The sequence below is a fragment of the Nicotiana sylvestris genome, chromosome 3 (genome assembly GCF_000393655.2).
Source record: "Nicotiana sylvestris chromosome 3, ASM39365v2, whole genome shotgun sequence".
Lineage (NCBI taxonomy): Eukaryota > Viridiplantae > Streptophyta > Magnoliopsida > Solanales > Solanaceae > Nicotiana > Nicotiana sylvestris.
In genome coordinates this window covers 97,721,697-97,744,062 of record NC_091059.1, presented here as the reverse complement: position 1 = coordinate 97,744,062, position 22,366 = coordinate 97,721,697, and positions in this window count along the sequence as shown.

Sequence of the window (22,366 nt, the reverse complement as noted above, 5' to 3'; positions counted from 1 at the left end):
CAAGAAAACCTAATAATGCTCTTTGGGCTTATAGGACGGCCTACAAGATGCCGATTGGGATGTCTCCATATAGATTGGTGTTTGGGAAGGCGTGTCACCTTCTGGTAGAACTTGAGCACAAGGCCATATGGGCCTTGAAAAAGTTGAACCTTGTGTGGGATGTCGCTGCAAATCTAAAAGTGGCACATTTGAATGAGCTTGATGAATTCAGGTATCATGCCTACACAAGTTCGTCCCTTTACAAGGAGAAGATGAAGTACCTCCATGACAAGTACATCCACAACAAGGAGTTCAAAGAAGGTGATCTTGTGCTATTGTTCAATTCCTGGTTAAGGATGTTTCCGGGCAAGTTGAAATCAAAATGGAGTGGGCCCTTTGAAGTAGTGAATGTAACCCCCTTTGGTGCTCTGATTTGAAAAATAAGAATGATGAGGTTTTTAGAGTCAATGGGCATCGGGTTAAACATTATCTTGGAAAGGTTGATGATGGCCACATTGTGGCGGTTCTTCATTTCAAGTGATTGGTAATCTGCGACGTGCCGCGACGTTAAATCAAGCGCTTCATGGGAGGCAAATCATGTCTTTTTTTTTCTTTTTTTTTTCCTTCTTTTAGATAGGCTTGGTTTTATGCTGATCAGTTTAGAAATGTATGCAGGAATAGGTGTGCATTATAGGGACTGTGCATGAAATATTTGGCTAGTGTCAAAGTGCATAGTCTCTGAAGTTGGCCTGCCAAAATTGCTTATGGAATTGCGGCTGCATACATTTTTGTGCGGTCCGCACTGATGCTGCGGCCGCACTCATTTTTGTGCGGTCCGCAGCCAGTCGTCTCAAGGGCAGGTAATGAGTGTGGTCTGAATCAAAATTATGCGGCTGCACTCAGGTAAAAAACTAGGTCCCACTGTGAGCAAGTGATTTTTTCCCTACTAAAAGATACTCCTACAAGAATAAAGAAATAGTTTTTTTCCAAATTGTTTTCAATTTTATAGGATTTTTGTAGAATTTTATTAATTGTTTGCATTTTTGTGCAAGTTTAATTTTGTTAAAATCATTAAAAATGTCAAAAATACCATGCATTCCATATTAGATTTTATGCTCATATTTTAGGATTAATTTGTTAATTAATTACTTTATTAAAATAAAAATCACAAAAAAATAGATCATTCATTTTACATTTTTAGCTTTTAATGCTAGATTAGTAATTTCCTCTTTATTAATTTAGGTTTAACTAATTTTGTAATTATTTTAAATAGACAATTAGTTTGATTTTACAATTTAGATTAATTTAGGATTTAATTTAAAGTTTAATTATGTTAAAATAAAGAAGAAGTAAAAGAAAATACAAAAAAAGAGAGGGGGGATTAAAGAAATTGGGCCAATTTTTAATGCCCAAATCCGCCCATTGTCCAGCCCAATTCCCTTCAAGACCCGGTCCAAATTTCCCATTAATCAAACGACCCCGTTTCAGCAACAATCCATCCCAGTCGTTGATCATCCAATGATCCAACGATTGAGAACTGACCAATCATTTTATATAAAACTATCTGAACGACCCTCACTAACCCCAAAACACCCCATTCTCTCTTCTCTCTCTCAGAGTCTAAGCCTAGCCGCCCTAAAAATCCCTCGCCGGATCCGCCTCTCTCTACCGCCCGAAAATCATATTACGATGGCGGAATACCTCCAAATCGCCTTAAATTAACACCATGTAACCCTGAGCCCCTCCCAAACACTAATCCCTAATTAGTTTCTCCCAAATCACCACCCAATTCCTCAAATTTCAAATCCAAAAAATCACACCTTAAACCCTAGGTCATTCAAACCCACCCAAATCGATACCTTATACTCCTCAACCTCCCCTCGTCATCAAGCTATTGCCATATTCCCCAAAATCCCCACCGAATGCTCTCAAAATCGGATCTAGAAAAACAGAAAGATCGAGTTCTTTCCTCTTTGTTTGTTCGTTAAGATTCAAGGCTCGCGGTGGCTCAAAATTTATACTAGTCGATTGTTCTTGGCAAGAACAACCGATTAGCGTTAATTTCGGGTCATTTCGGAAGGATTCGAACCCATGTTTGGCCCAGTGCTTGTTGAAGATTTTCTCTTTGTTTTTAGGTAATAACCCGCCCCCTTTTTGTTCTTGTATTCTCTAATTTCTGTTGTTTCAACATATTTAGGTTTTGATAGTTAAGGTTTAAAGTATATTAGTAAAGTTTATGTTCAATAGCCCTATTAGTTCATTTGGTCCTTATTAGAAGATGCAGGATATGTACTGTATAGGTCTAAAATGGGCCATGTTTGATTATTGAGTACGCTTAGCTGAATTATTTCGCATTTCAATATGGTTAAAGTGATTTTAGTTGTAAGGTTGAGGTGATTCATGAATAAGTTTAAGGTATAATCTCTTATTGTTAGTATTAACAACATGTTAAAATTAGATTTTTGATATGAATGGTTAGCCTCTGATTTTTTTTTCTTTGAAACTTTTAATACTTTGTGTCACATGTGATTTAGAGGAAGTTATGTCTCAATTGGGCATGACATTGGCCCAGACGAGACAACCCAGTTGAGTTTCGACTTAGGGCATTTCTGTCGTTACCTAATTTCTATTTTGGGCTCAATTCAGAGCCCAATCAACTTCAACATTATATTTCACTATGTTACTTCTCATATAATAAGAACGGGGTTTAACATAGAGAGCTTTGAAAAGTGATTGGGTCTGGCGATGGTCCAAATAAGGCCGCCAAGCCAAAAAATAGACCCCCCTTGTTTCCATTCTCCTTTGTTTTCACGCTTGGGCTCAATTCCGAGACCAGTTAGCCCCATCCTTATTTTTTCTTGCATATTTTCTTTAGATAAGGCGGTGGCTTGCTGCTGGCCCAGTTCTATCCAAAAAAAATGATTAAAGGTGTAACATATCTACCCCAAGCATGAATACAATTATCAATGTTTTGAATAATTTTAGGCGTGCCATTCACAAATGAATCCCATAATTTATGGCCTTCAAGTTAATACCAAACCTAGTGTGGAAAATACTTTGAACATGCGTAGAAAATATTTTGAACATTCGTAGTTTGCTTTAGGCACGCTTATAATAAATCATCGTGACTATGGGTACGGTTCTCGTAGCATAGTCATGGTACATAATTCCCAATTCGGGTGTACATTTCATGCGACCCGATCTTAACAACTTTGAACATTAATAAAAAATAAACGTATCGCGAATCACAGGTGCATTTCATGTAGCGTAGTTTGCGGTGTGTTCCAAAATAGCAAGTGTACGACAATCGTAACTTGTTCAAGAAATAATTCCATAAATCCTAAAGCGGTTAAATAAACAAAAGCGATAATAAAGTTAAAAATGCATTAGGTTTAAAACATGTAGTAAATCAGATAATTAGACTAATTATTAATAGTTTAAGCAACCGTGCTAGAACCACGGGACCCGGGAATGCCTAACACCTTTTCCCGGGTTAATAGAATTTCTTACCTAGATTTTCTAGTTTCACAAACTTTTAAATAAAGTCGATTTTCCTTGATTTGGGATTTTAAAATAAACCGGTGACTTGCGACACCCTAAACTATTCCAAGTGGCGACTCTGATTAAATAAAAATAATCCTATTTCGATTTATGTCACTTTAATTGAAAAAACACTCTTATATCCCCCCCGGGTGTAAAAAGGAGGTGTGACAGCTTACCTAGAACTTTGTTCAGGTTTGAAGAATTCTAGCTTAGAATAACTGTTATACTTGGCTTTATTTTTATCTGATTTTTTACATGTTTGAGCCTAATGTGCTAAATGTCGTTTTTACCGCTTTGATATTGTTTGAACTGTATATAAACTGTTATGAAACCCTTCTTCTCTTCGAGTCTTCTAAATGTTCTGGGAAGTGCACGCTGGCGTGATTTCTTTTCTGTTAGAGTCACACCCTAATTTAGAACGAGGATCGGATCAGTTACAAAGCCGGATGGACTTTTGGTTATCGGTACGTTGCCTTCCCCCTCCCCCCGGCTCGAGTTGTCCGCTCAGGTAAACGAGTTCTAGAACAATACACCCAGGTTTTAACCCTAGAATAACATAGCCTCATGTCAGATCCGAAGTAGGAACGTTTGTTTGCATCACGTGCATTTGACTTTGGGAACTCAACATAGGGGTTGGGTCCATCTAGAACAGGTGTACCCAAAAATCAAAAGACTATCATGATGCATTTTACGTGCTACTTGTACAATTATTTGCTTCAGTTTGCATGTTGACCGGTTTCTAGGGTAGGGAAGGAAAATCAAATAAAAACCAAAATTGAGGTGAGAGAGGAAATCATCCGTTTCAGAAAAACATGGTGTTCAAAATATCCCGAAACTTTGCCGAAATTTTTTTTATAAAAGAAGAAGACGAAAAGCCATTTTGAAATGAGTCATATTTTTCAATTATGTCGAAAAACTGTCCATACTACGCGGGTTTGATTCTCATCGAATGTGAGATACGTAGGCAACCCTCATCGGGTCCAGCCCCGCTTTTGCAGAAAACAACCAAAATATGAAATGTTGTATTCTTGTCATAAAAAAAGTTAGGTCATGTCGTTTTTGTCCAAATAGCCAGAAATGTCCCGACGGGACTTCGTAAGGCCGTTTTTGCAAGAATAGCCACCAACGGTCCCTTTGTCAATTTTTGGCCACCTAGCAAGCACAACACTAAAATCTTCCCTTCTGAAGGGAAATATTTGCAAAAGTAGCCATAATTTACCTGAATTTTGCAAAAATAGATCTTTCTTTCACTTTATTTATTTTTGTTAGTTTTTTAAAAATAAACATTTTTGTTTTAAACCAATCACCCTAATATAAATGTGCAGAATGAGCACGATTCAAAATTTGACGGTGAAGGTTATGAATTAGATTCCGTTGGACCTCCACATGTTGTGGGAGGATTTGGAAAAACCGGGCGAGACAAGGTCAACCACTACCTAGGGGCGCTCACTGGATTATTGAAGATTAAGCCTAAGAGTGATGTAATAGGAGCATTAGTAACATTTTGGGATCCCGCTCGCAACGTTCTGCATTTCTCGGATTTTGAGCTTACACCTACCTTGGAGGAAATGACAGGTTATATTGGGAGTACAGAAAACACAAATACTTGATAGCTCCGAGGGCCGTTACCCCTCACAAATTTTTGGACTTATTGAAAATAACAAGGCAAGTCTAGAATGCAGATCTGACAGAGGGATTTTCCACTTTACACTTTCGGTACCAGCGGCATGGGTATTTTGAGAGGGTTGGATGACCCAGAAGGTGGTCTTTACAGTAACGGAAACATATCAAAGTGGGAAGTACATAGATGCTTTGCTTTTATGGTGGCATTTCTAGGCCTCTTAGTGTTTCCAAAGGAGGATGGGAATATTGATTTACGAGTAGCTGGAGTCCTCAAAGTTTTGACTACCAATGCCAAGAACATCCTCATGCCCATGATCGTAGCAGAAATATTTCGAGCTCTTACAGCCTGCAAGGCCGGAGTAGAGTTTTTTGAGGGGTGCAATCTGTTATTACAAATGTGGATGATTGAATACCTCTACCACCACCCCCGATAGATGAACTACGGGTCTACGAGAAAAAGTTGCATTGAAGAGTTTGGTACTCGAGTGACTGGATTTGAAATACCAAAAGGAATCAAAGACTGGATATCCCACCTCCGTTCCATAACTGAGGATCAAATAGAGTGGACATTGGGTTGGCTTCCCGTTGATGAGATTGTATATATGCCTACCACCGGTCCTTATTTCCTGCTAATAAGTCTCAAAAGCATCCAACCCTATGCCCCGTGTAGAGTTCTGAGACAACATGGAAGATGCTAGATAGTTCCCAAAGACGAAGATCTTAGTATTCATGTTGTTGAAATCCTCTCTGAGGCTCAACTTCCTGAAGAAATGGTTCGACGGATTTGGAGCGAATGCCAGTATTTGGGAACAAAAACCCGAGTGTGTGATTTATGCAAGGGTGAGGTCTCACTAGGTTATCTTGCTTGGTATGGGAAGAAAATCATGGCCAATGATGAATCTGAAAGGCCAACCAAAAGGCCCCACATCCAAGAGTTTGTTGACACCTCGCAAGAATACTAGGCTTGGTTGGCCAAAGAGAATGACTACAGGGCTATGATAAGCAAATTAGAAGGGCAAATCAGGGATCTGAAATTCAATAGTAGTGTGCAGGCCGTTGCTGATGAAGGAAAGAAGAAAAAGTTAGCCCGAGAAAACGATGCCCTCCGAGCCTAGATTCAAAGAATGAAGATAACTGCTGAAAACCCGGGAAGGAGACAAATAGATGAAAGACTTATAAACGGTCTTAGGCGGAAAGTATGTGAGTATGGGACTGATTTGGATGAGTCCGAAGGTAGAATGGAATGCCATGAGTGTCAGGATATGACTAGATCCACTTTCTTCGCCGCAATGATGACTTTTGTTCACTAGATAATGGACGACCTAGACCGCCTCCAAGGAGATCTTGCATGTAGGCCCGTGTCGAGACTGACTGATGTCCCGGGGGCCCTTGGAGTAGTATTGGAGGCGCTTATGTATTCCTGATTTTTCTTTTCAAGTCTGTATTTCAGTTTCTTTTGGAATCTGTTAGTCAGCTTTGATTCTGTTTTTATTTTTCAGTCCTTAAGTCCGTGTGATGGAGTCGTTGTAATAGAGAAAATTAGAAGTTTTTATTTTAATGAAAATTTGAAAAAACCCCAAAAAAAGTTTCTTTCTTTTATTTCGCATTTATACCTGAACTACGTAATAATCTGATTCACACGGCGTCGTAATACGTAGAAAATCCCCATTGGATCCGGTCATAACTATAGATAACTCGAATAAGAGAGAAAATGATGAAAAAAGGACACAATAAAAGAGAGAAAAACAAGAATAAGAGAGTAAACAATGCAAAAGAGAGTGCAAAGAAAAGAGAGCAAATAATGAAAAGCGCAAAAAAAAAAGAAAGATTCAAAGATTTGAGAGGTCACAAAAGCTGGGATGAGATACGCAACTGTTGCAAAACATGTAGAAAAACATTTAACTATCTAGGTGTATTGCATTCCCCAATGTGCGATTTCCTATGTGTTAATTATCTCAAACTCACCGGTTTGTTGTGTATGCTGTTGAGAACAAGTTCTGTTTTTTAAGGTGGTTGGTTTTATGGTAACCTGGGTTCGCACCCTTACTTTACAAGATCAAAAAGAAGTGTCAAAATGACGTCAGAGAGTCATCTACCAACAATTACCACTCAGAGGATAGCCCGTTGTCGGTTATCCCGACGTCAGAGTTAGCAACTGCTAAAGAGAACATGACATTGCGCCTTCGCATGTTGGAAATGTAGGACGCTTGGTCTAATGGTAGAGATCCGCCTAGTGCAATACCTGGTATTCCTGAGCTGATTCCCAAAATAAGTGGAACCTCCAACATCCCTATAAACTACCCGGCCACCCCATTTGGATACCCCACTATGTTAGCCCATTTCACCAGAACGCCTTCTGAGCTTCACCCCCATCCATTGATTTTGGGAGTGTCTTTTAACATATTCATTGCACCACCCACCTCTGCTACGACACAGCCTGTTTACCCAGGCCAAGTTTTGAGCCGTCATCCTTTACTTTCCAGATACCACCATTTCAATCGGACATGACTCATGTCACCCCAAACTCCTATCCTCAACAACCTCGGTATGAGTTTACCATGGGACAAGAGAGAACTTTAAAGAATCCCGAGCAAGAAGAGATCGGAAAATAAAAAGCATAGAACAAAGTCTCAAGAACATACAAGGCCTGAGTCGCCAGAAGAGTGTCTCCTACGCCAACTTGTGCATGTTCCCTCATGTTCACCTGCCCATTGGTTTCAAGACTCCCAAGTTTGAAAAGTATGACGAACATGGAGACCCAATAGCCCACCTAAAAAGGTATTGCAATAAGTTAGGAGGAGCAGGCGGAAAAGAAGAACTCTTTATGGATTACTTCGGACCAAGACATCTCCCATTGACCCATATAGGATGACTTGGCCTGAGACTTTGTCAGATAGTTCCAGTACAATGTGGACATAGCTCAAGATCAAAACTCTTTTTCAAATTTCATAAAGAAGTCTTCAGAGAGCTTCCGAGAGTACGCTATCAAGTGGCGTGAACAAGCTGCCAGGGTGAAACCCCCAATGGATGAGGCTAAGATGGTCAGTGTCTTCTTGCAAACCCAAGAGGCTGATTACTTCCAGAACATGATGTCCACTATGGGCAAGCCATTTGCAGAAGCCATAAAGATTGGGGAAATGGTGGAGAATGGTTTGAAAATAGGTCGCATCCTGAGCCAGTCGGCTATAAGAGCCACCTCTCAAGCAATCCAGAGCGAGTCAGGGGCTGTAGCAAACCGGAAAAAGAAAGAAGAAGTGGCAATAATGGCCTCAAGTCTGAGAAACCCCCGTCAACCCCGAGGTTACTTTGGTTCCTCTTCAAGCACCTCGCAATATTACTACCCTCACCAAGATGCGGCATATTCCATGACTCCTTAGCCTTATGAAGTAATGAATGCCCAGCCATACGCTTAGCTGTAACAACAATATTACCAAAACCGAGCTCCACCTCCCAAAAACAACCCTGCTCACCAAGATCCATATAATCCCCGTCCACCACAGAATAATTTTCCTTATATTGCCTATGGACGTGAACCACCCAGAAAAACCAACTTCACACCCATCACCGAATCATATTCCAGCCTTTTCCCAAAGTTGGTCCAAATAGGTTTCTTGCAGCCCGTACCTCCAAATAGGAAAAACCTAGAGTCACCCTCCTACCGACCAGGTACCCGATGTGCTTATCATTCAGGGGTAGAAGGGTACAACATTGCAGATTGTTGGACCCTTAAGAGAGCAGTCGAGAACCTGATAGAACAAAAGCGAGTAGTGTTGAGAGATGAGGAGGTCCTCAATGTAACCAATAACCCATTTCTAGCTCATAACAATGGGCCAGTTATTGGGATGATTTGTGAGGACAAAGAGTTTGACTCGGCTTTGAAAGCTATCATTGCTATTTCTGGCGTAGAAAAGAAACCCAAAGTGGTAGCAAAGCAAGCTAAGGATGAAAAGAAAAGCAACTCCACCCCTCAAAGCATAGAAAAGGTTGTGGAAACTAAGACAGAGGCAGCACCCCCTAAAAATGCCATTCTCTACGTTCCTAGGGCCTCAAAAAAAGAATAGTTTGTGCTGAGTCCCCCCAAAAGGTTTGAGAAACACAAGGTTACACTGAATGTACCAAAGATGTATGGACCAAAGGGGACTTATGTGGTGCGGGGGCCGATACATTTCACCAAGGCTGACTGAGCTCGTAGTTATCAGCCGCGCACCACAGAATCCCATGAAAGACCCTACTGTCGTCCCCTGGAACTATAACAAAGCAGTGGTGATGTATAAGGGAAAAGAAATCATGGGGGAAATGAATGAAATAAACCCTTCTGGGAAGTACCTCAACCTGGAAGAATTGAACAAGACCAAACAGAAGCATTTTCCGCTTAAAAAGCAGGTTAGTGCTAAAGAGGCAGAGGAATTCTTCTGAAATATCAAAACCTCAGATTACGCTGTGATTTATCAACTCAGGAAGTCCCCCTCCCAGGTCTCACTTTTTTCCCTATTGATAAGTTCGAATGAGCATCTAAAAGTGCTGTTAAAGACGCTCAATTAAGCATATATTCCGATCAAGACCACGATTGAGCAATTGAAAAGAATGGTGGAACGATTTTTTGAAGTCAACCGGATCTCATTCAGTCAAAATGACTTGCCACCAGAAGGGGCTACCCACAACAAAGCTCTTCATTTGACCGTTAAATGTGAAGGATACTATGTGAAAAGAGTTATGTTAGATGGTGGATCTGTGGTTGACATCTGCCCTCTCTCGACCTTACAAAGAATGGAAATTGGGATTGAAAGGATTAGGCCCAACAATGTTTGCGTACGTGCTTTTGACGGCGTCAAGAGGGATACGATATGAGATATTGATTTGATCCTAACCATCGGCCCTGTGGATTTTGAAGTAACATTTTAGGTTTTGGACATGGACACCTCCTACAACTTTCTCCTAGGAAGGCCTTGGATTCATACGACAGGGGTCGTACCCTCTACTCTCCACCAAATGGTTAAGTTTGAACATGAATACCGAGAAATAGTGGTCCACGAGGAAGATGAGCAATCAATCTACAGGGACCCATCAGTTCCACGTCTGGAGGCTAGAGAAGGTAGCAAACACATAGTCTACCAGGCTTTTGAGATCGCGGTTGCGGACCAGTGTGAGGAAGGAACCCCGTGTCCTCAACCCTTCTTGTCAAATGCGTCAATCATGGTCACTAGTTAAATGATCAAGCATGGCTACAAGCCCAAGAAAGGGCTCGGGGCATCTTTGCAAGGCATTACAGAGCCCATCACTTTGACTACCAGTGAAAACTTCTTTGGCGTTGGTTTCCGAGCTACAGAAGCCAATGTAAAATGGGATAATAAACATAAGAACGATGGGTGGGTTCTGCCTCAGTCGGTTCTACATCTCGCCAGAACGTTTGTTAAGCCAAGGTACATAGAAGAAGAGGAAGAAGAAGAAGAAGAAGAGGCCTTCACGGTCGAAGAAATTGAGGATATCTGTAGGGAAATGAGGCAAATGTTATATGAGGCTCATATGGTCCAGCCAAGTGAAGGTTCAAGCATTGCTGAGGTGCAGTACATGGGCCCAGACGCCAAACTTCAAAATTGGAAGGCTACTCCATTCCCAATTAGGCGGGAATCCTGGTAGTTTAGTCTTGCCATCTTTTTTGCATTCCGAGTTATTTCAAGGTGTAACTCGAATGTTTTTAATTTATTGTCTTTTAAATTCCGATGTAAACCATTCTATCTTCAAATTCAATGAAATGAAATCAATATTTCAACGTCTATGAATCTCTCTCTTTATTCTTTCTGATTTTTGTTATTTTTCTTATCTCTCTTTTTAGTTCTAATAATGCAGACTTAAATAACATGACATGCTTGTGGACTTCATGCACAGATCCTAATATGCTGTCTCACTGTGAAATATTGAATCAAGAAATAAAATATGATGAAGATGAGGCTTTTAGGGAAATAAACCTGGAACTGGAACAATTTGAGAATAATCCTAAGCCAAACATAAACGAAACTGAGCCAGCTAATTTAGGTAGTTCGGAAGAGTTCCAGGAAACCATGATAAGCATTCACGCTGATGAAGGAACTAGGGATAGATTAATCCAACTTTTGTTCGAATTCAAAGACGTATTTGCCTGGTCCTCTGATGATATGCTAGGACTGAGTGTTGATTTAGTGGTGCACAAATGGCCAACTTACCCCAGTTATCCCCCTGTCCAACAAAAATAGAGAAAGTTTAAAATAGACATCAGTGACAAGATCAGAGAAGAAGTCACCAAACAGTTAAAAGCGGGTGTGATCCGAGTGGTCCGATACACCACATGGTTAGCTAATGTGGTCCCGGTGGCAAAGAAAGATGGAAAACCCGAGTGTGTGTTGATTATCGGGATTTAAATAAAGCAAGCCCCAAGGACAACTTTTCATTACCATAAATCCACATCCTTGTTGACAACTGTGCCAAACATGAGATACAGTCTTTTAAGGATTATTATGCTGGGTATCATCAAGTTTTGATGGATGAAGAAGATGCAGAAAATACGGCTTTTCACCACACCTTGGGGTACTTACTGTTATAGGGTCATGCCGTTTGGTTTAAAGAATGTTGGAGCGACTTACATGAGAGCTATGACTGCCATCTTTCAAGACATGATACACCAGGAAATTGACGTGTCTATGGATGATGTGATCATTAAATCCAAAACGCACGAAGACCATGTGCGGGATCTGAGAAAGTTCTTTGAGCGTCTGCGTAAGTATGACTTGAAGCTAAATCCAGCTAAGTGTTCATTTGGAGTACCATTTGGGACACTTTTGGGGTTTATAGTCGGTCGGAGGGGCATCGAGCTAGATCAAATAAAGATAAAGTCTATTTGGGATTTGCCACCTCCGAGAACCAAGAAAGAGGTTATGAGTCTATTAGGGAGGTTGAATTACATCAGCAGATTCATTGCTCAGTTGACTTCCATGTGTGAGCCCATATTTAAGTTGTTGAATAAAGATGCGTCAATTAGATGGACAGATGAGTATCAGGAAGCTTTTGACAAAATAAAGAATATCTGTCGAATCCGCCAGTGTTAGTTCCACCCGAGCCTAGAAGGCCTTTTTTCTTGTACTTGACAGTGTTGGAGAATTCTTTTGGATGTGTTCTCGGGCAACATGATGTTACCAGGAAGAAACAACAAGCCATATACTATTTGAGCAAGAAGTTCACTAGTTATGAAGCCAAGTACACTTTGTTGGAAAGAACTTGTTGCGCTCTAACTTGGGTCGCTCAGAAGCTTAGGTATTACTTATTGGCTTATACCACCTATCTCATAACCAAATTGGATCCTTTGAAGTACATATTCCAAAAATCGATGCCCACAGGGAGGTTAGCAAAATGGCAAATCATGCTCACTGAGTTTGACATAGTCTATTTCACCCGCACGACGATGAAAGCTCAAGCCTTGGCGGATCACCTAGCTGAGAATCCTGTTGATAATGAATATCAACCTTTGAGTACCTGATTTCCAGATGAGGAAGTAAATTCAGTTGAGGTGATTCTAGAAGACACCAATGCTTGGAAAATGTTCTTCGACGCAGCTGTGAATGCAAAAGGTGCCGGGATTGGGGTAATTTTGATTTCGCCCACTGGTCATCACTATCCGGCCATGACCCGACTTTGGTTCTTTTGTACAAACACCACTGCCGAGTACGAAGCCTGCATTATGGGTATGAATATGGCAGTTGACATGGATGTGGAAGAATTATTAATCATGGGAGATTCTGACCTTATTATTTGGCAAGCTCAAGGTGAATGGGAAACTCGGGACATTAAGCTTATTCCATACATGCAACATGTGGAAGATCTTAGCAAGCAGTTCAAATCCATCGAGTTCAGGTACATTTCTCGGTTTCACAATGAGTTAGCCTATGCACTAGCTACTTTGGCCTTGATGCTACCGTATCCAGGCAATGTCCACATTGACCCACTGGAAATCTAAATTCGAGAAAGACATCGTTACTACAATATAGTTGAGATGGAACCAGATGTTCAGCCATGGTATCATGATATCAAAATATTCTTGAAAACAAAGGAATATCCCGAACAAGCCAGTGAGGACCAAAAGAGAACTATTAGAAGGCTCGCTAGTAGTTTCTTCTTGAGCGGAGAAGTCTTGTATAAAAGGACTCCAAAATATGAACCTTTTAAGATGCGTGGATGCCCAAGAGGCTGGAAGAATCATGAATGAAGTGCATGCAGGTGTATGCGGACCCCATATGAATGGATACATCCTTGCAAAGAAAATCCTTCGGGCAGGTTATTACTAGATGACCATGGAAAAGGATTGCTTTAGCTTGGTCCGAAAGTTCCATCAATGTCAGGTACATGGTGACCTAATTCATGCACCGCCTTCAGAATTGCATCCTATGTCGGCACCGTGGTCGTTCGTTGCTTGGGGTATGGATGTCATTGGGTCAATCACGCCGAAAGCTTCAAATGGGCACAGATTCATCTTAGTTGCCATTGACTATTTCACAAAGTAGGTTGAAGCAGTCACTCTCAAAGCCGTCACCAAGAAATTAGTGGTGGACTTCGTGCATTTCAATATTATCTGTCATTTTGGTATTCCTAAAACTATAATTATAGACAATGCTGCAAATTTGAACAGTCATTTGATGAGGGAGATATGCGAACAATTAAGATAACGCATCGGAATTCTACCACTTATCGGCCCAAAGCTAATGGTGCTGTAGAGGCAGCAAACAAAAACATCAAAAAGATTCTTAGGAAAATGATTCAATGTTCTAGAAAATGGCATGAAAAGTTGCCTTTTGCATTGTTGGGATATTGCACAACCATGCGCACATCAGTTGGGGCAACACCCTATCTATTGGTTTATGGCACTGAAGCTGTAATACCCGCAGAAGTTTAAATTCTATCTCTTCGAATCATCGTTGAAGTTGAGATTGAGGATAATAAATGGGTTAAGACCCATCTAGAATAGTTAACCATGATTGATGAAAAACGGATGGCCACAGTTTGCCACGGGCAGTTGTATCAACAAAGAATGAACCGTGCCTACAACAAGAAAGTGCGGCCTAGGAACTTTGAAGTGGGGCAACTCATTTTGAGGCGTATTCTCTCGCATCACAAGGAAGCAAAATGAGAGCTCTCTCAAAACTGGAAGGGTGAGTACATTATAAGAAAATTGTTGCAAAAAGGGGCATTGTACTTGGGAGACATTGAAGAAAAAGACCCTGAAACAACTGTCAATGCAGACGCGGTCAAAAGGTATTACGTTTAACCCATCTGCGGTGCAGATATTCTTTGATTGGGATGATGAATGGTTTCATTCTTGCTACCCAAACACTGTTAACCCTTTGCAAACACTTTGAGTCGGTTACCTTTCTTTGATCACCCTCTTTGGAACCCGAAAATATTGTAAAAAAACAAAACAAGACAACAATAAAGAAAGCCAAAAAAAAGAAGAAAATAAAAAACAAAGTTTCCTGAACTACGTTGGACTTGATTCCGAAAGGATACGTAGGTAGCCTCTCTCTAGGGTTCAGTCACACCAATACAAAAATTCAAATTCCCCCCAAAAGTGAAACTGGGGCAGATGTTATAGTGGTTCGGCGATGATCCCGCCTAAAAAGTTCCAGAGTTGTAATTCAATCCAACTCTTTTTACCCCAAATCCTGTTCAAAGTAATTCTGATCAATCGGTAAAGATGTTCAAAATTAGAGATAGTTGTTACTTGGATCTGATATAATCAAATGATAGAAATAAAATGAGAGAGTCTTATTGGTGAAAACCCATACGGGCACAATAGGGTGATGGTGAGCAGAGAAATTGAAAATGAGAGTCTTGTTAGTGAAAACTCGCAAAGGGCACTATAAGACGACGATAAAAAGAGAAATGAGAGAGGTTAGTTGGTGAAAACCCGCAAAGGGCGCCACTGATTAGAAAAGGAATCACTTACAACAGTCGGTACTGATAGAGTCCTGGCAAGGTTTTGCGATATGGGTTATGATAGGTTTATGAGAGTTGGATGGTTTGCACAGATCGGGTATCCAGTCCAAGAAGCATGTCATGTCGATTGAAGTCTGCATGCACTCCAGATAAGTCCTTTCCTTTCCCTAAAGGGACACATCTCATTTAAATTCATTATCCTGTCCGTTGTTTACTTTTCTTTGAATCTCTTTCTGTCTAATTCTCCTCCAAAACTAATACTAAGAAAAGATAGAAAGATTGGTTTTATAGGGTTTTGTTTGATAGAAAGCTAAAATTCAAGAAAAGCACCTAGCCTCAATAGGTGCATCAAGTTGACCTCGACTGGCCATGATGGCCGATGCTCTAGAGTGAAAAACTCTTCAGAAGGAAAGAAATCAAAGTCAAGTACCCATAAAGGCAAAATAAGATGAAAAGGCCAAGCCCCACAATCAAGGCCACAAAACCATCCACCGTTTTATCTATAGAGCCAGCGAGCAATGGAGATTTTATTGATGGACCAAGATCAAGTGATTGAAACAATCAAGGCCACAAAACCAACCACCGTTTCAAACTGAAAAAATGTTCTTTGATTTGAAAACATGTGAATAGGAACAATCCAAAACAACTCCACAAGGAGCAAGTGCGATAAAAGCAAAGTACGCAGAGACCAAAACGGGTCTGCAGCAAAAGTTAACCCGAAGAGGGAAGTCCTCTTCAAACTCTTTATGCATTCTCCTGAGTAAAATGCTAAAAGTGAAATGAAACAAAAGAAGAAGAAAAATTCAAAACCATGGTAGCATAGGGTCTCTAATCTCTAGTTATGTCTTTCCCAACATAGGGTCCCATTCCCTAGTCGATGTCAGCATAACCTGGTAATATTTCCAACATAGTAGGGTCCCACCCCTAGTTGATCCCGGCATAACCGGAGGACCTTTCTAGCATAACCCGATGACTTTCTCAACATAACCCGAGGAACTTTCCGACATAACCCGATGACTTTCCAGGCATAACTCGAGGACCTTTCACGCATAACCCGATGACTTTCCCGGCATAACCCGAAGACCTTTCCGGTATAACCCGATGACTTTCCGGGAATAACCCGAGGACCTTTCCGGCATAACTGTATGACTATCCCGGCATAACCCGAGGACCTTTCCGGCATAACCAGATGACTTTCCCAGCATAATCTGAGGACCTTTCAGGCATAACCCGATGACTTTCCCGGCATAACCCGAGGACCTTTCCGACATAACCCGATGACTTTCCTGGCATAACCCGAGGACCTTTTCGGCATAACCCAATGACTCTCCTGGCATAACCCGAGTACTTTTTCGGCATAACCCGATGACTCTGCCAGCATAACCTGGTAATCTTTCCAACTTAGGGCCTCCAATACTTATTTGATTTCATTTTTAGATATAGGGTCTCCACTCCCTAATATTTTTTTCTCAAGGATACACAATCCCGATTTTATTGCTTTCAATAATGAAATAGCTTAGATTTTTGTTGCAATAACTCACGAAATTTTCCTAGTGAAAATTGGGGCAGAAAAGTTTTGTTCATTTGTTTGTTTTGGTGCCTGAACAGGTTTTTACCATAAGGCATGAGGTTTGAGATGACCAAAAGAAGAAGTCTCAATCCAAATAAAAGAAAAGAAAAACAACAAAAGAAGTTGAAATCTAAGTGTAGAAGCGGAGAAAATATGCGGACTGCTCAAGATATAATTGAAGTCACAAGCTTTGCATGTCCCGCCTTGATCCAAAAAAATTGAAGAAGAATGAACCAGTGGTTTCAGCTATCGAGCATCTAGATTCAGATCAGAGTCTGTAGGAAGAACCATCCAAGACTCAAGATCAAACTTTAGAAGGTTTATAGATAGGAATCTTGTAACTCGTAGTTGATAGACTTAACTAGTTTTTTCATTTTTCATTTTGGTGTAATAAGGAGCTCAGCAAGCAGAAACAACAACAATAGTAGTGAAATCATAGTTTCGCAGTAGTCCCAGCTACCAAAACTTCTAGAACTACACTGACCTGATTCCTTTATATCCAAGGATATGTAGGCAACCTCCTAAGCAAGGCTCAGTTAGACTATTTCCAAAAAATGCTTCCCATGGAGTTTCAAACGGGCAAAAATCGCTCGTAGTTGCTCATTTCATCTTTGCCCAAAAACTCTTCGTGTTTCCGAGCAAAGAGAGGAGGTTGTGAACATGTGATTTTTGCCCTACTAAAAGGTACTCCTACAAAAATAAAGAAATAGATTTTTTCCAATTTGTTTTCAATTTTGTAGGATTTTATTAATTGTTTACACTTTTGTGCATGTTTAATTTTGTTAAAATCATGAAAAATGTCAAAAATACCATGCATTGCATATTAGATTTTATGCTCATATTTTAGGATTAATTTGTTAATTAATTGCTTTACTAAAAAAAATCACAAAAAATATATCATTCATTTTACATTTTTAGCTTTTAATACTAGATTAGTAATTTCCTCTTCATTACTTTAGGTATAACTAATTTTGTAATTATTTTAAATAGATAATTAGTTTGATTTTATAATTTAGATTAATTTAGGATTTAATTTAGAGTTTAATTATGTTAAAATAAAAAAGAAGGAAAAGAAAATACAAAAAAAGAGAGGGGTAATTAATGAAATTGGGCCAATTTTTAATGCTCAAATCCGCCCATTATCTAGCCCAATTCCCTTCAAGACCCGGCTCAAATTCCCCATTAATCAAATGACCCCGTTTCAGCAACGATCCATCTCGGTCGTTGATCGTCCATTGATCCAATGGCCAGGAACTGGTCAATCATTTTATATAAAACTGTCTGAACGACCCCCTGTAATCCCAAAACACCCCCATTCTCTCTTCTCTCTCTTAGAGACTAAACCTATCCGCCTTAAAAATTCCTCGCCGGCTTCGCCTCTCTCCGCCACCCGGAAATCGTATTACGACGGCGAAATACCTCCAAATCGCCTCCAATTAACACCATGTAACGCTGAGCCCCTCCCAAACACTAATCCCTTATTAGTTTCTCCCAAATCACCACCCAACTCAAATTTCAAATCCGAAAAATCACACCTTAAACTCTAGGTCATTCAAACCCACCCAAATCGATACCTTATACTCCTCAACCTCCGCTCGTCATCAAGCTATTGCCATATTCCCCAAAATCCCCACTGAATGCTCTCAAAACGAATCTATAAAAATAGAAAAGATCGAGTTAATTCTCTTTTCTTTGTTTGTTCGTTAAGATTCAAGGCTCGTGGTGGCTCAAAATTTATGCTAGTCGATTGTTCTTGGCAAGAACAAGCGATTAACGTTAATTTTGGGTCATTTCGGAGGGTTTCGAACCTATGTTTGGCCTAGTTCTTGTTGAAGATTTTCTTTTTGTTTTTAGGTAATAACCTGCCGCCTTTTTGGTCTTCTCTTCTCTAATTTCTCTGTTTCAGCATATTTAGGTTTTAAATTTTGCTTTGCATGGTTTAGACAAAAAGATTAATTACCTGATTTTTGTTAAAAAATGTTAGAACTATCGCTTTGCCTCTTTATTTCTTTTCTTTATTTGTTGTTTCAGCTAGATTAGTACTTAAATCTCTTTTAAGAATAACTTTCTGCTTGCATGACTATTCTGTTTTTTGCTTCCATTTTTTTTGTAATTGTTCCTTTCTGGTATTCTATAGTTAGCTTAGTTTCAGTCAGATTTACAAATGGTAATTTAATTGATTAATTTGTTTAGACTTATAAATTAACTAGATTAATTTCTAGGTTTCTTTGCATCTTCATTCTAGTTCTGGTTTGTTTAATGTTTTAGTTGTTTAAACCCAAATTTGTTTAGGGTTAATTAAGTGAGCCTGTTTAATTTACTAATTAGATTTAAATTTGTTTGGTTTAAACCCTAGATGCCTTTAAGCTTAAGATTTAATTTTAGAATTAAAAGGACATTGAAACAAGTCTAGGAACCATAATGTTGGAATCATCTAGATTGTTCTAGGCGGTTCCAGAAATGGAATTGAAATCAGAATTCAGGTCAAGACTGGTTAGGACTGAAATATCTAATAAATGAAAGGGTCAAACTGGTTTTACATAAGGTAAAAAATTAAAAGGTTATAATATTTTGTACAGCTGCCCCCTTTCTTAGCATGAAAATGCTGGAATTGGGCTGAAAAAAGGACATACAGTTGTTAAAAAGATGTTGTACTATCTGACCTTTAGGGAATTTAGGTTAGAATATGCTCTTTTGGTGCTATTTTGGGCCTACCATATAAAAGAAAAGCTATTCCTTCATTCTACACAGATTCATTTTAGCCTATTTTCACCCTAAAAATTCTCTAAATATACAGAAGAAGAAAAAAAGAAAAAGCTTCCTACAATTTTCTTATTCTAAAATCAGTTTTGGGCTAGAGTTCCTATGTTGGTTCACTCTAGTGCACTTTATTTCTGATTCTGGAAAATTCAAGTCAGCTATTCTTAGTGTTCTGGGTTGATTTTGGCTATGCTGTTTTGTTCCTGCTGGTTGTCTCCTTCATAGTTTCGATTAGAGATTCAGTTTGTCTCACTTTGATTCATGCTGCTGTTATAGGTATGTAGTTCCTTTATCTGAAATCCTTCATGATTCATAAATGAGATATGGTGTTTGATTAAATATATGTTTGCTGCTTCTGCCTATAGTTTTCTACACTTGTTTCAAGTTCATTTTGGCTTTGTTCAATGAATGGAGTTCCTCTGAAATTCCAGACCAGTTGTTTTCTTGTAAAAATGACCTTTTCCATGTTTTGTGTGTGAATTATGCCTCATGAGTTATACTAAGTTGATCATTTCGTTAATACTAGCTATTGCTTACTACCTTGTTGTCATGTGGTGCTAAATGGGCTTCCTTTGTAATGAAACTTTCATTTTTTTTCTGATTGTATGTGAGTCATAACAAGAGAGGAAAATCTTAGAATTATTTGGGAGCTGGAACCAAATACTGACTTGCAAAGACAACTTTGTAGTTGGTTTTTGCAATCTGAAGCTTACTGAAGGGTTTGCAACAAATGAAAAGCCCAAAACCCTTTTGAACATCATTTGAAACAGTTTTCTTTAGCTATATCTTAGATGTATTGTAATTTAAATCTATGGACTGTTCACTAGCAAACTAATTTCTGTATAAAATTAGTATGGAGTAGATTGTAATAATTTAAAATTTGATTGTTTTGGTTTATAGTTGAGGTTTAAAGTATCTTAGTAAAGTTTATGTTTAATAGCTCTATTAGTTCATTTGGTCCTTATTAGAAGATGTTGGATATGTCTAAAATGGGCCATGTTTGATTATTGAGTACGCTTAGCTGAATTATTTCACATTTCAACATGGCTAAAGTGATTTTATTTGTAAGGTTGAGGTGATTCATGAATAAGTTTAAGGTATAATCTCTTATTGTTAGTATTAACAACATGTTAAAATCAGATTTATGATATGAATGGTTAGCCTCTGATTTTTTTTCTTTGAAACTTTTAATACTTTGTGTCACATGTTATTTAGAGGAATTTGAGTCTCAATTGGGCCTGACATTGGCCCTGACGAGACAACACAGTTGAGTTTTCTACTTAGGGCATTTCTGTCGTTACCTAATTACTATTTTGGGCTAAATTCAGAGCCCCAATCAAGTTCAACATTTTATTTCACTAAGTTACTTCTCATATAATAAAACGGGTTTTAACATTGAGAGAACGTCTTTAAAAAGTGATTGGTCCTGGTGATGGCCCAAATAAGGTTGCAAAGCCAAATAACAGACCCCCCTTGTTTCCATTCTCCTTTGTTTTCATGATTGGGCTCAATTTCGAGCCCGGTTAGCCCCAACCTTATTTTTCCTTATAAAATTTCTTTAGATAAGGTGGTGGGCGTGCTGCTGGCCAATTCTCTCCAAAAAACTGATTAAAGGTGTAACATATCTACCCCATACAACTAGAAATCTTTTGAATAATTTGAGGCATGTCATTCACAAATTAATCCCACAATTTATGGCCCTCACGTTAATACCAAAACTAGTGTGAAAACTAATTTGAACATGCCTAGAAAATACTTTGAACATTCGTAATTTGCTTTATGTGCGTTTATAATAAATCATCGTGACTATGGATACGGTTCTCGCGGCATAATCATGGTACATAATCCCCAATTCGGGTGTGCATTTTATGCGACCCGATCATAACAACTTTGAACATTAATAAAAAAAATAAACATATCGCGAATCACAGGTGCATTTCATGTAGCGTGGTTTGCGGTGAGTCCCAAAACGGAAAGTGTATGACAATCGTAACTTGTTCAAGAAATAATTCCATAAATCCTAAAAGCGGTTAAATAAATAAAAGCGATAATAAAGTTAAAAATACACTAGGTTTAAAACATGTAGTAAATCAGATAATTAGGCCAATTATTAATAGTTTAAGCGACCGTGCAAGAACCACGAAACCCGGGAATCCCTAAAACCTTCACCTGGGTTAATAGAATTCCTTACCTAGATTTTCTGGTTTCGCAGACTTTTAAATAAAGTCGATTTTCCTCGATTTGGGATTTTAAAATAAACCGGTGATTTGGGACACCCTAAACTATTCCAAGTGGGGACTCTGATTAAATAAAAATAGTCCCATTTTGATTTATGTCACTTTAACTGGAAAAAATCCCTTATATCCCCCCCTTGGGCGTAAAAAGGAGGTGTGACACCCACGAGTAAAAGTATAAATAGGGTTGCGTGCATCTTTTTAAAACTTTTCGATCTTCTGAGCCTTAAAGCCAAGCTTGCACAGTAAAATTCCCATTTGCTCTCAAATTGTTCCCTCAATTCATCACCTACATCTTTATTACTGGTATGTTAATTTCTTCATTAGATTCTTCATCTTTTGTTTACTTTTGTTCTTAGATTTAGGGTTACTTACATGCCTAAAAATGTTAATGTTTAGTTATTTTTGCTTAGAATCATGTGGGTAGCTTATTAATCATTAATTGTGGTCTGGGTAAGTAGCTAATATTGTTTGATTGCTAAAAACGTACCCATTTGAGAACAAAAAGCATGAACCCTGGGTTAGTGCCAGTCTAATTTGAATTGTGCGGCTGCACACATTTTTGTGCGGTCCGTAGCCCTCAGAGTTAGGAAAAGTTTGTGCTTGATTTGTGCGGCCACACTCAAAATTGTGCAGTCAGCAATGGACTTGTGCGACCACACTCATTTTTGTGGCGTCCCCAATGGTCACTCTGCGGCCG